Consider the following 8,080-nt stretch of genomic DNA (forward strand, 5'->3'; position numbering starts at 1 on the left):
ACTCTCAATACGGTATTAATAGGTAATCGAAGGTAACACCCTTCTTATAGAATTCTCTGGGAATATCCCCTTATTAGGTTATGCTGTAGTAATACGATATTAGGAGACAATCAGCTGCTCAAAATACAAACCTAAACAGGGCTCTATATCCCTGCTAGACTCTATTACTATTGTGACCTAGCCTGGCTTTAGAAAGCAACACTATTTTTTTGAAATGAGACGCTATAGGATATAATATCCTTAATACCACATTCTAAAGATTATTTTCTATCTATATAATTATCACAGGGAAATATTCCCTTACAATATATAACTGTGACATTGTATAATGGTATTAAGGGATAATTAGCTGTTGATAACGTAAGCCTAGATAGGGCTCTTTCATCTCTGTTAAATCCTCTTGGTATTGTGACCTGGCATGACATTTAAAAGTTAAGTAGCTAATACAACTGGTTAGCGTCACGTGAAAATAGTTTTACATCTCAGCATGATATTTAAAAGTTCAATAATAAATACAACTGTTTATTATGATTCGCGAAATTAGCTTTACAACTCAGCCACCCAAGTGGCCATTTGTAAAACTCAGAGACTATCTAATCTACCTGCCTTTCTAAAGTTATGCCAATCACTACACTTAAAACACGTGTTACTTGATACACTTTCCCCTACTTCATTATAAAGTACCCATACATATGGATGTTTTTTCACCCCAGGTAGTAGGCAGTACCTATTTATAATAGATAAAGAAATTATAGGTAATGTTCCATTTATAGTCACATGTTTACCCAATCTATTGAGGATTGCCTTACTAGTATAAACTCAGTTTTTACCCCTAACCGTTTGGAGAGTCTGAGGCCTTCTGTTCTAATACATACAGGGAGCAGTCCTTTTATTTGTGTTTTTTTTTTTTTATGTATGAGTGCATAGTCACTTTTTATATCAATTTAATCAAGTAAAAGTTAAGTTTTAGTTCTTTAACTACTCCGGTTTTTCCATTCCCTCATTGATAAATTTGAATTAAATTTAAAGGGACAGTCTAGTCAAAAAAAAAACTTTCATGATTCAGATAGGGCATGTAATTTTAAACAATTTTCAAATTTACTTTTATCACCAATTTTTCTTTGTTCTCTTGGTATTCTTAGTTGAAAGCTTAACCTAGGAGGTTCATATGCTAATTTCTTAGACCTTGAAGGCCGCCTCTTAAGAATGCATTTTAACAGGTTTTTCACCACTAGAGGGTGTTAGTTCATGTTTTTTATATAGATAACACTGTGCTCATGCACGTGAAGTTACCTGGGAGCCATCACTGATTGGCTAAACTGCAAGTCTGTCAAAATAACTGAAATAAAGGGGCAGTCTGCAGAGGCTTAGATACAAGGTAATCACAGAGGTAAAAAGTATATAAATATAACTGTGTTGGTTATGCAAAACTAGGGAATGGGTAAAAAAGGGATTATCTATCTTTTAAACAATAACAATTCTGGTGTAGACTGTCCCTTTAATTTGAATATTCACACTATCCTTATATAGAAACAGTGTGCCACTATAGTGCTTTCTTTCTATCTCTCTACTATTTTATCAATCCTTAGCTTAGATGCCTTCTTTTTCAAATAAAGATAGCATGAGAACGAAGAAAAATTGATAATAGAAGTAAATTAGAAAGTTGCCTAAAATTGCATACTCTATCTAAATCATGAAAGAAAAAATTTGGGTTCAGTGTCCCTTTAAGTAAACCATTATTATTTATATTATTGCTCAGAACTACATTACTTGCGTACCATCTACATAGGACAACATCAGCTTAGTACTTAAACAATATCTGGCATAAATTATACTGCACCCCCCATGGATGTCTATTATGTGAGGTATTAAGCTCCTTTGGATTTGTAATATAAGTGCAAAATGAATAGTGCTATTGATTGCGCACCAGCAGTAGCGCCAATATTTTTGTGCTCCATTTGTAATCTAAGCCTTAGGGCTCCATTTATTAAAGGGATATGAAGCCCAAATTTTTTCTTTCATGATTCAGATCGGGCATGCGATTTTAAGCAACTTTCTAATTTACTCCTATTATCAATTTTTATTCGTTCCATTGGTATCTTTATTTGAAAAGCAGGAATGTAAGCCTAGCAGCCGGCTCATTTTTCGTTCAGCACCTGGGTAGCGATTGCTGATTGGTGGCTAAATAAAGCTAACAATCAGCAAGTGCTACCCAGGGTGGGTTTAATATCCCTTTAAGTTCCAAGAGTAGCTTTAGAGCCCCAGCGAGCCTAAAATGCTATTTAAAGTGAATGTAAATTTTGATGCTTAAGTGCCCGTTTTTTAAAATTTCGATTAAAAACAGGGGCACTTTAATTAATCAAAATTTACATTTCACTCTTTGTGAAAAAATACTTACCTTTTAAACTTGACAGCCGCTCCAGCTTCCCCCGGTCGTCGCGAAACCAGTACTGACGTAAGAAATGATGGATCGATCATCCTCCAATCACGGCTCCCCCCCCCCTGGGGGAATCAGTGTCTGATTCGAAGCCGTGATTGGAGGAAGCCGGATACCACATTTTAGACCCAGGAAGAGGCTTTGCGACGGGCGGAGGAAGCTGGAGCTGCTGTCAAGATTAAAAGGTAAGTATTTTTTCACAACACGCATGAAATGTAAATTTTGATGCATTAAAGTGCCCCTGTTTTTAATTGAATTTTTAAAAACCAGGCACTTTAGCATAAAAATTTACATTCACTTTAAGTAGTTGCAGTTTGAAGACCACTGCTACTTAACCTATCTGCCACCTAAAGTATTGCGGATTTCAATAATCCCGATCTGATCAAGATGATTGACAGCCCCTACTCGCGTGCAAATGGGCGCACATGTGCATAGGGCAGCATTGCGAAATGCAGCCCTCTTGCTAATAGACTGGGCAGACAAAGTTAAATTATGATAATGAACCTCGTCTGTCAGGCACTTAATAAATGGATCCCATAGTGTTTAATGTCTAGTTAAAATTCTAACCTCTGTCTGAATAATTTATGTTTAATTAAGAATTCCTTTTCTTTTTTTAATATAAAATGCAAGAAGAAATTATCAGAAATAGGCTGATAATTTGACTAACATAAGTACAGTATTACCATGACAAAACAGTACATTTAAATAAAATAAAAATAAAAATAAAAAACCTTAATGTTAAATGGACATGAACCCCATTTTTTCTTTTCATTATTTAGAAATAGCATGCAGTTTTAAACAACTTTCCAATTTACTTCTAATTTGCTTCATTTTCTTGATATCCTTTGTTGAAAAGCATATCTAAAAAAGTTCAGTAGCTGCTGATTGGTGGCTGCACATAGATGCCTTGTGTGATTGGCTCATTCATGTACATTGCTATTTCTTTAACAAAGGATATCTGAAGAATGAAGCAAATTAGATAATAGAAGTAAATTGGAATGTTGTTTAAAATTGTATTCTCTATCTGAATCATGAAAGAAAACTGTGGGGTTTCATGTCCCTTTAAAATATAATTGGCAGGAAAGGGTTACACATTTTTGTTATGAAGAGTATGATGTCATAAAGATCACAGTTCTACAAAGTAACTGCTAGTCTTTTTGCTGTTTCTGAATATAATAGACAATTGTTTTGTGTTATGACTGGTTGGGCTAAGGTGTGTACACTTGTGAAGGCTGCTTTCTCAGTCTAAGCTGGTTATGAGGAGGAACACATCAGTTTTTTTGGTACTCACAAAGCAGGTTTCACAAGGAAAAGGACATCTATCTAAAAAAACGTGTTATTTTTGAGAAATGGAAACACAGACCAAACTTATAGACTTTCTTATATAGATTTGAGAGCTGGGTGCACACACAGATGCTACATGCAGTGGGTAAAATTTACTAAACCCTCTGCCCAAAGTCTCCATCTTCACTCATTCCTTTCTCATTAGTCCTGAAGGAAGCAACACAGCACATGTATGATGTAAAAAAAATCCCTGTCGGAGGGGGCGTGTCTAACCACCGACCAAGATAGCTGCTTGTTGAACTTCGTCTGCCTGTGGGAGCTGACAAAAATGCTGTTTGTCTCTCCAAAAACATCCAGATTTTATTTTTTCCACGAGAACTGTGACAGGCATCATTACTGGAGCAGATACATATGACATTTGTACATTTTCAAGCACAAGCAGCCCGTATTCGAGAAAGTACGCAGCAGGGGTCTGGGAGCGGCCTATACTTGTCTCTACCCCCCATCACTCGGACTGATCAGTCTACCCAGCCAGTTGAGCTGAAGTAAGAACGTTTCCTCACTAGGGGTTGTCAGCCTATTTTTCCTATTGCCTATCATGGAGGACATTTCGCAAATACTGCAGACTATTTTTGAAGAGTTTAAAGCAGCAGTGATTGGGGCTTTTGATCCTGTACTCCAGCCTCCTCATTTAACACAGAGGGGATATTTGATGCCCACGACACTACCTCCACAAGAGCTGGAGTCATGCCAGCGAAGTGGCGCTGAGTTGCCTAGCTCCGACCTGACCCTGGGGGCTGCGGCTGTCCCTCAGGTGCGGGCCACTATATTCCCTCCACACAGCAATACCGAGTTGGGAGATCCACAGGCGCAAGCTCTCCCAACACGTACATTTACAGCTACGGCGGGGAGAGTGCAGAAATCTGATTGGGAGTCCATATCCAACTATAATTTGGCTGCCTGGAAGGTAGTTAAGGAGACGGCACTTAAGTGGGGCTCTAGACCGGCGATAATGGATAATGCTATGTTAACACTGAAGCCTCGTGAGCAGGAGGTAGTGGAGATAGAAGACAAGCCTTTAGCATCTAAGATCTGCTGCCGCAAGATTGGAGTGGGGTGAGAAAGTTTTGTCACAGCTCGATGGGCTTGGGACATCTGGAGCTTATTACCACAGCTAGCCCATTCGCATCACTACACATGGTGGTTAACATAGCGTGACTTTTGGCCTAACACGGCTTCTAATTTGACCTTATACTTTCAGTGAGCTGGGGACTAACAGCACAGTTTGAGCGTATCGCAGCTTCATAAGGACGCAATCCTGTTATCTTTCCCCTTTTGCCACGGACTTGAGATATCTTAGGGGATAGAAGATTTTTGGGGAAAATGTTAATATGCTATTATGTTTTATCTGTTCTCATTTAAGCAATTTTTCTATATGCTCACTATACTGTTAATTGAGGTTAAGTCCCCATGTTAAAGCCCTGTGTCACTGTAGAGGATTAAGAAAGTCTACAGACCTGATGCATTTCTTTTGTTTCTTCTGTTTCCCCTATTGGGTACTATACTGTTTGGACAGATATAGGGAGATGTACATTCTATAACAGCTTGTGTTACATGAGACAGACAATGGGTTGGGCTTATTTTTGAGTTTGTCTTTTCTTGCTATACATGAGCGCTTTACTAATGCCTCTTTCTAACAATCAGTTTCTGCAAACTGTAGTTCCACAGGCAATGCCATTATATGTAATATCCTGGGGACTTGTCGTCTAGTTATTCTCTGCACATTACTAGTTAGTTTGCCTGCCGCCTGGGTACAGGGCCGTGCCTGGAAGGTAGGGTCAAAGTAATATAAGATTTGGGGGTATGGACGTCAAGTCTCTTTCTTGGCATGTCAGAGCGGCATCCCTATGGTAACTCTGCATAAGTTTTCTATATATAGGTGTGGGACCTTTTGGTCTCTACTACAGTGCAAGATCAAATGATACTAATATTAAAAAAAAAAAAAAATATGCTAGAAGTATTAGTTACTGATATATATGTACAATTTTCCTTCTTGGTTATGTCATGTTTGATAACATTAGGTCGAACCAATTGTCCTAATATTATGTATTTTGTTTTTCTGAGCAATACATCTACATCCCATGATTAAGGGGAGTTACAGTGTAGTGCTATATCCTAGTTCTTCTTAGTCATGTAATACTAAGACCATATAGTCTGCTCCCTAAAATATGGAATTTTATCCTGATAACTTCCCCTATGTAGCTTTAAATTTTGATATATTTTGCTAGTCTAACATTTATAACCCCCTCCCTATCCGGTTTGCATTAGTAAATGTGTAAATATAGTAACTAATGTCTAACAAGTTATCTTATACTGAAGGTCCATAAGTGGCCTTATGTGGTTATAATCCTCCTATTGCTTGTTCTGTTTATGGGGTTGGAGGTCCAAAAGTGGCCTTGTTTGTCTCAAGGAGGTAGGAAAAAATGAGCTTGTTAACTTCTGTTTATACTAAAGATATAACTTGGACAATAGGATGTATTATTGAATTCCATATTCCCTTGTATTAGCTCCAATTGTTATTCTGTATGTCACTATATGGTATTGGAGTGTAATGACTGCATTATTCTTTTTTTTTTTAAGGTACCTGTATGTGTATATTTTCTTCTACCCTCAATAAAAAATATTAAAAAAAAATAAAAAATCCCTGTCATATATTAAAGGGACAGTAAATTCAACATTTAAACTTTTGTGATTCAAATAGAGTATGTAATTGTAAACAACTTTCCAATTTGCTCCTGTTATCTACGTTTTGTGCTCTTAGAAACCTTTGTTGAAAAGCATACCTAGGAAGCCTTGGGAACAATTGTGCTAGCTGCTGATTGGTGGCAGCACATATGTCTCTTGTTATTGGCTCACCCAATGTGTACAGCCAGTTCCCAGTAGAGCATTGCTGCTCCTTTAGCAAAGGATACCAAGAGAATAAAGCAAATTTAATAACAGAAGTAAATTGGAACGTTTAAAATTGTACACTCTATCTACATCATGAAAGTGTGGGTTTTATGTCCCTTTAATGGCAGTTTTAGGGGGTACTGAAACACAGCTCTGTGTGTTATGTGCAGCCTTTGGGGTAAGATTAATGATGTGTGTTTTTTACTGGGAACCTGTGTTTGTTACTTGCAGTCAAATGGGGTAAAATCAATGATTTATGTGTGTTACTGGCACCTAAAAAAGTAAAATAATTGATTTATCTGTTAGTGTCAGTGAAAGGGATAAAATGAAAACTCAGTTTTGAAATATGTCTGGCAGGTCATGGGTAGGTCCTATGTCTGAAGCTGATGGAATATTAGTGAATGTGGTGTGTGGCTTATCTTTTACATTCTTTCTAGTCCATCTCAATTCCCATGAGAAGTGCATCACATGGCTTTTCCTGAGGTTTTCAAATTCAAATCAATTTCAATTGATTTGAATACCCTAGCATAACCCATTTATCCCAAGGTTTTCACATGTTTTAGTGGCACAGTAACATCCTCAAATACTTGTGCATGTGGACTATTTAACAGATGTCTTCCAATCCATCATAAAAAAAAATATATCTAACAACTTCTGCAGGATTTTTGGACTTTTTAAATTCTACATGTTGGACCTGTATATATATATATATATATTTTAAACTATGACTTCTAAATTGTGACTTTTACACAAATTAAATTTGATCATCTAAATTTGAATTTATAATTACAGACATGTTAGGGGGTTCAATCATTTTGAATACAAAATAACCTAATATCAAATTATAAATTGCATAAATGATATGCATTTATATTAATAGTTAAAAGGGATAGTAAAACAAAAAAAAAATATTTCATGATTCGGATAGAGCATGCAATTTTAAGCAACTTTCTAATTTACTCCTATTATCAATTTTCTTTGTTCTCTTGCTATCTTTATTTGAAAAAGTAGGATTATAAGATAAGAAGACGGCCCATTTTTGGTTTCAGCACCCTGGCTAGTGCTTGTGATTGGTGGCTACATTTATCAAACCAATAAGCAAGTGCAACCCAGGTTCTAAACCAAAAATGGGCCAGCTCTTAAGCTTTACATCCCTGCTTTTCAAATAAAGATACCAAGAGAACTAATAGTATTAAATTAGAAAGTTGCTTAAAATTGCATGCTCTATCTGAATCATGAAAGAAAATAATTTGGTTTACTATCCCTTTAAAGAGACATAACAATTGCTAAAAGAAAATGCTCATTGTGTTAGAGCATTTTATAATTGCAATATTGCTTGAACAAAACAATGTGTTTATCTCCTGAAAAGGGTCAGAACCTACCTTCGGATAACAACAATATATGTTATGA

This window comes from Bombina bombina, chromosome 6 (assembly GCF_027579735.1).
Source record: "Bombina bombina isolate aBomBom1 chromosome 6, aBomBom1.pri, whole genome shotgun sequence".
Taxonomy (NCBI): Eukaryota; Metazoa; Chordata; class Amphibia; order Anura; family Bombinatoridae; genus Bombina; species Bombina bombina.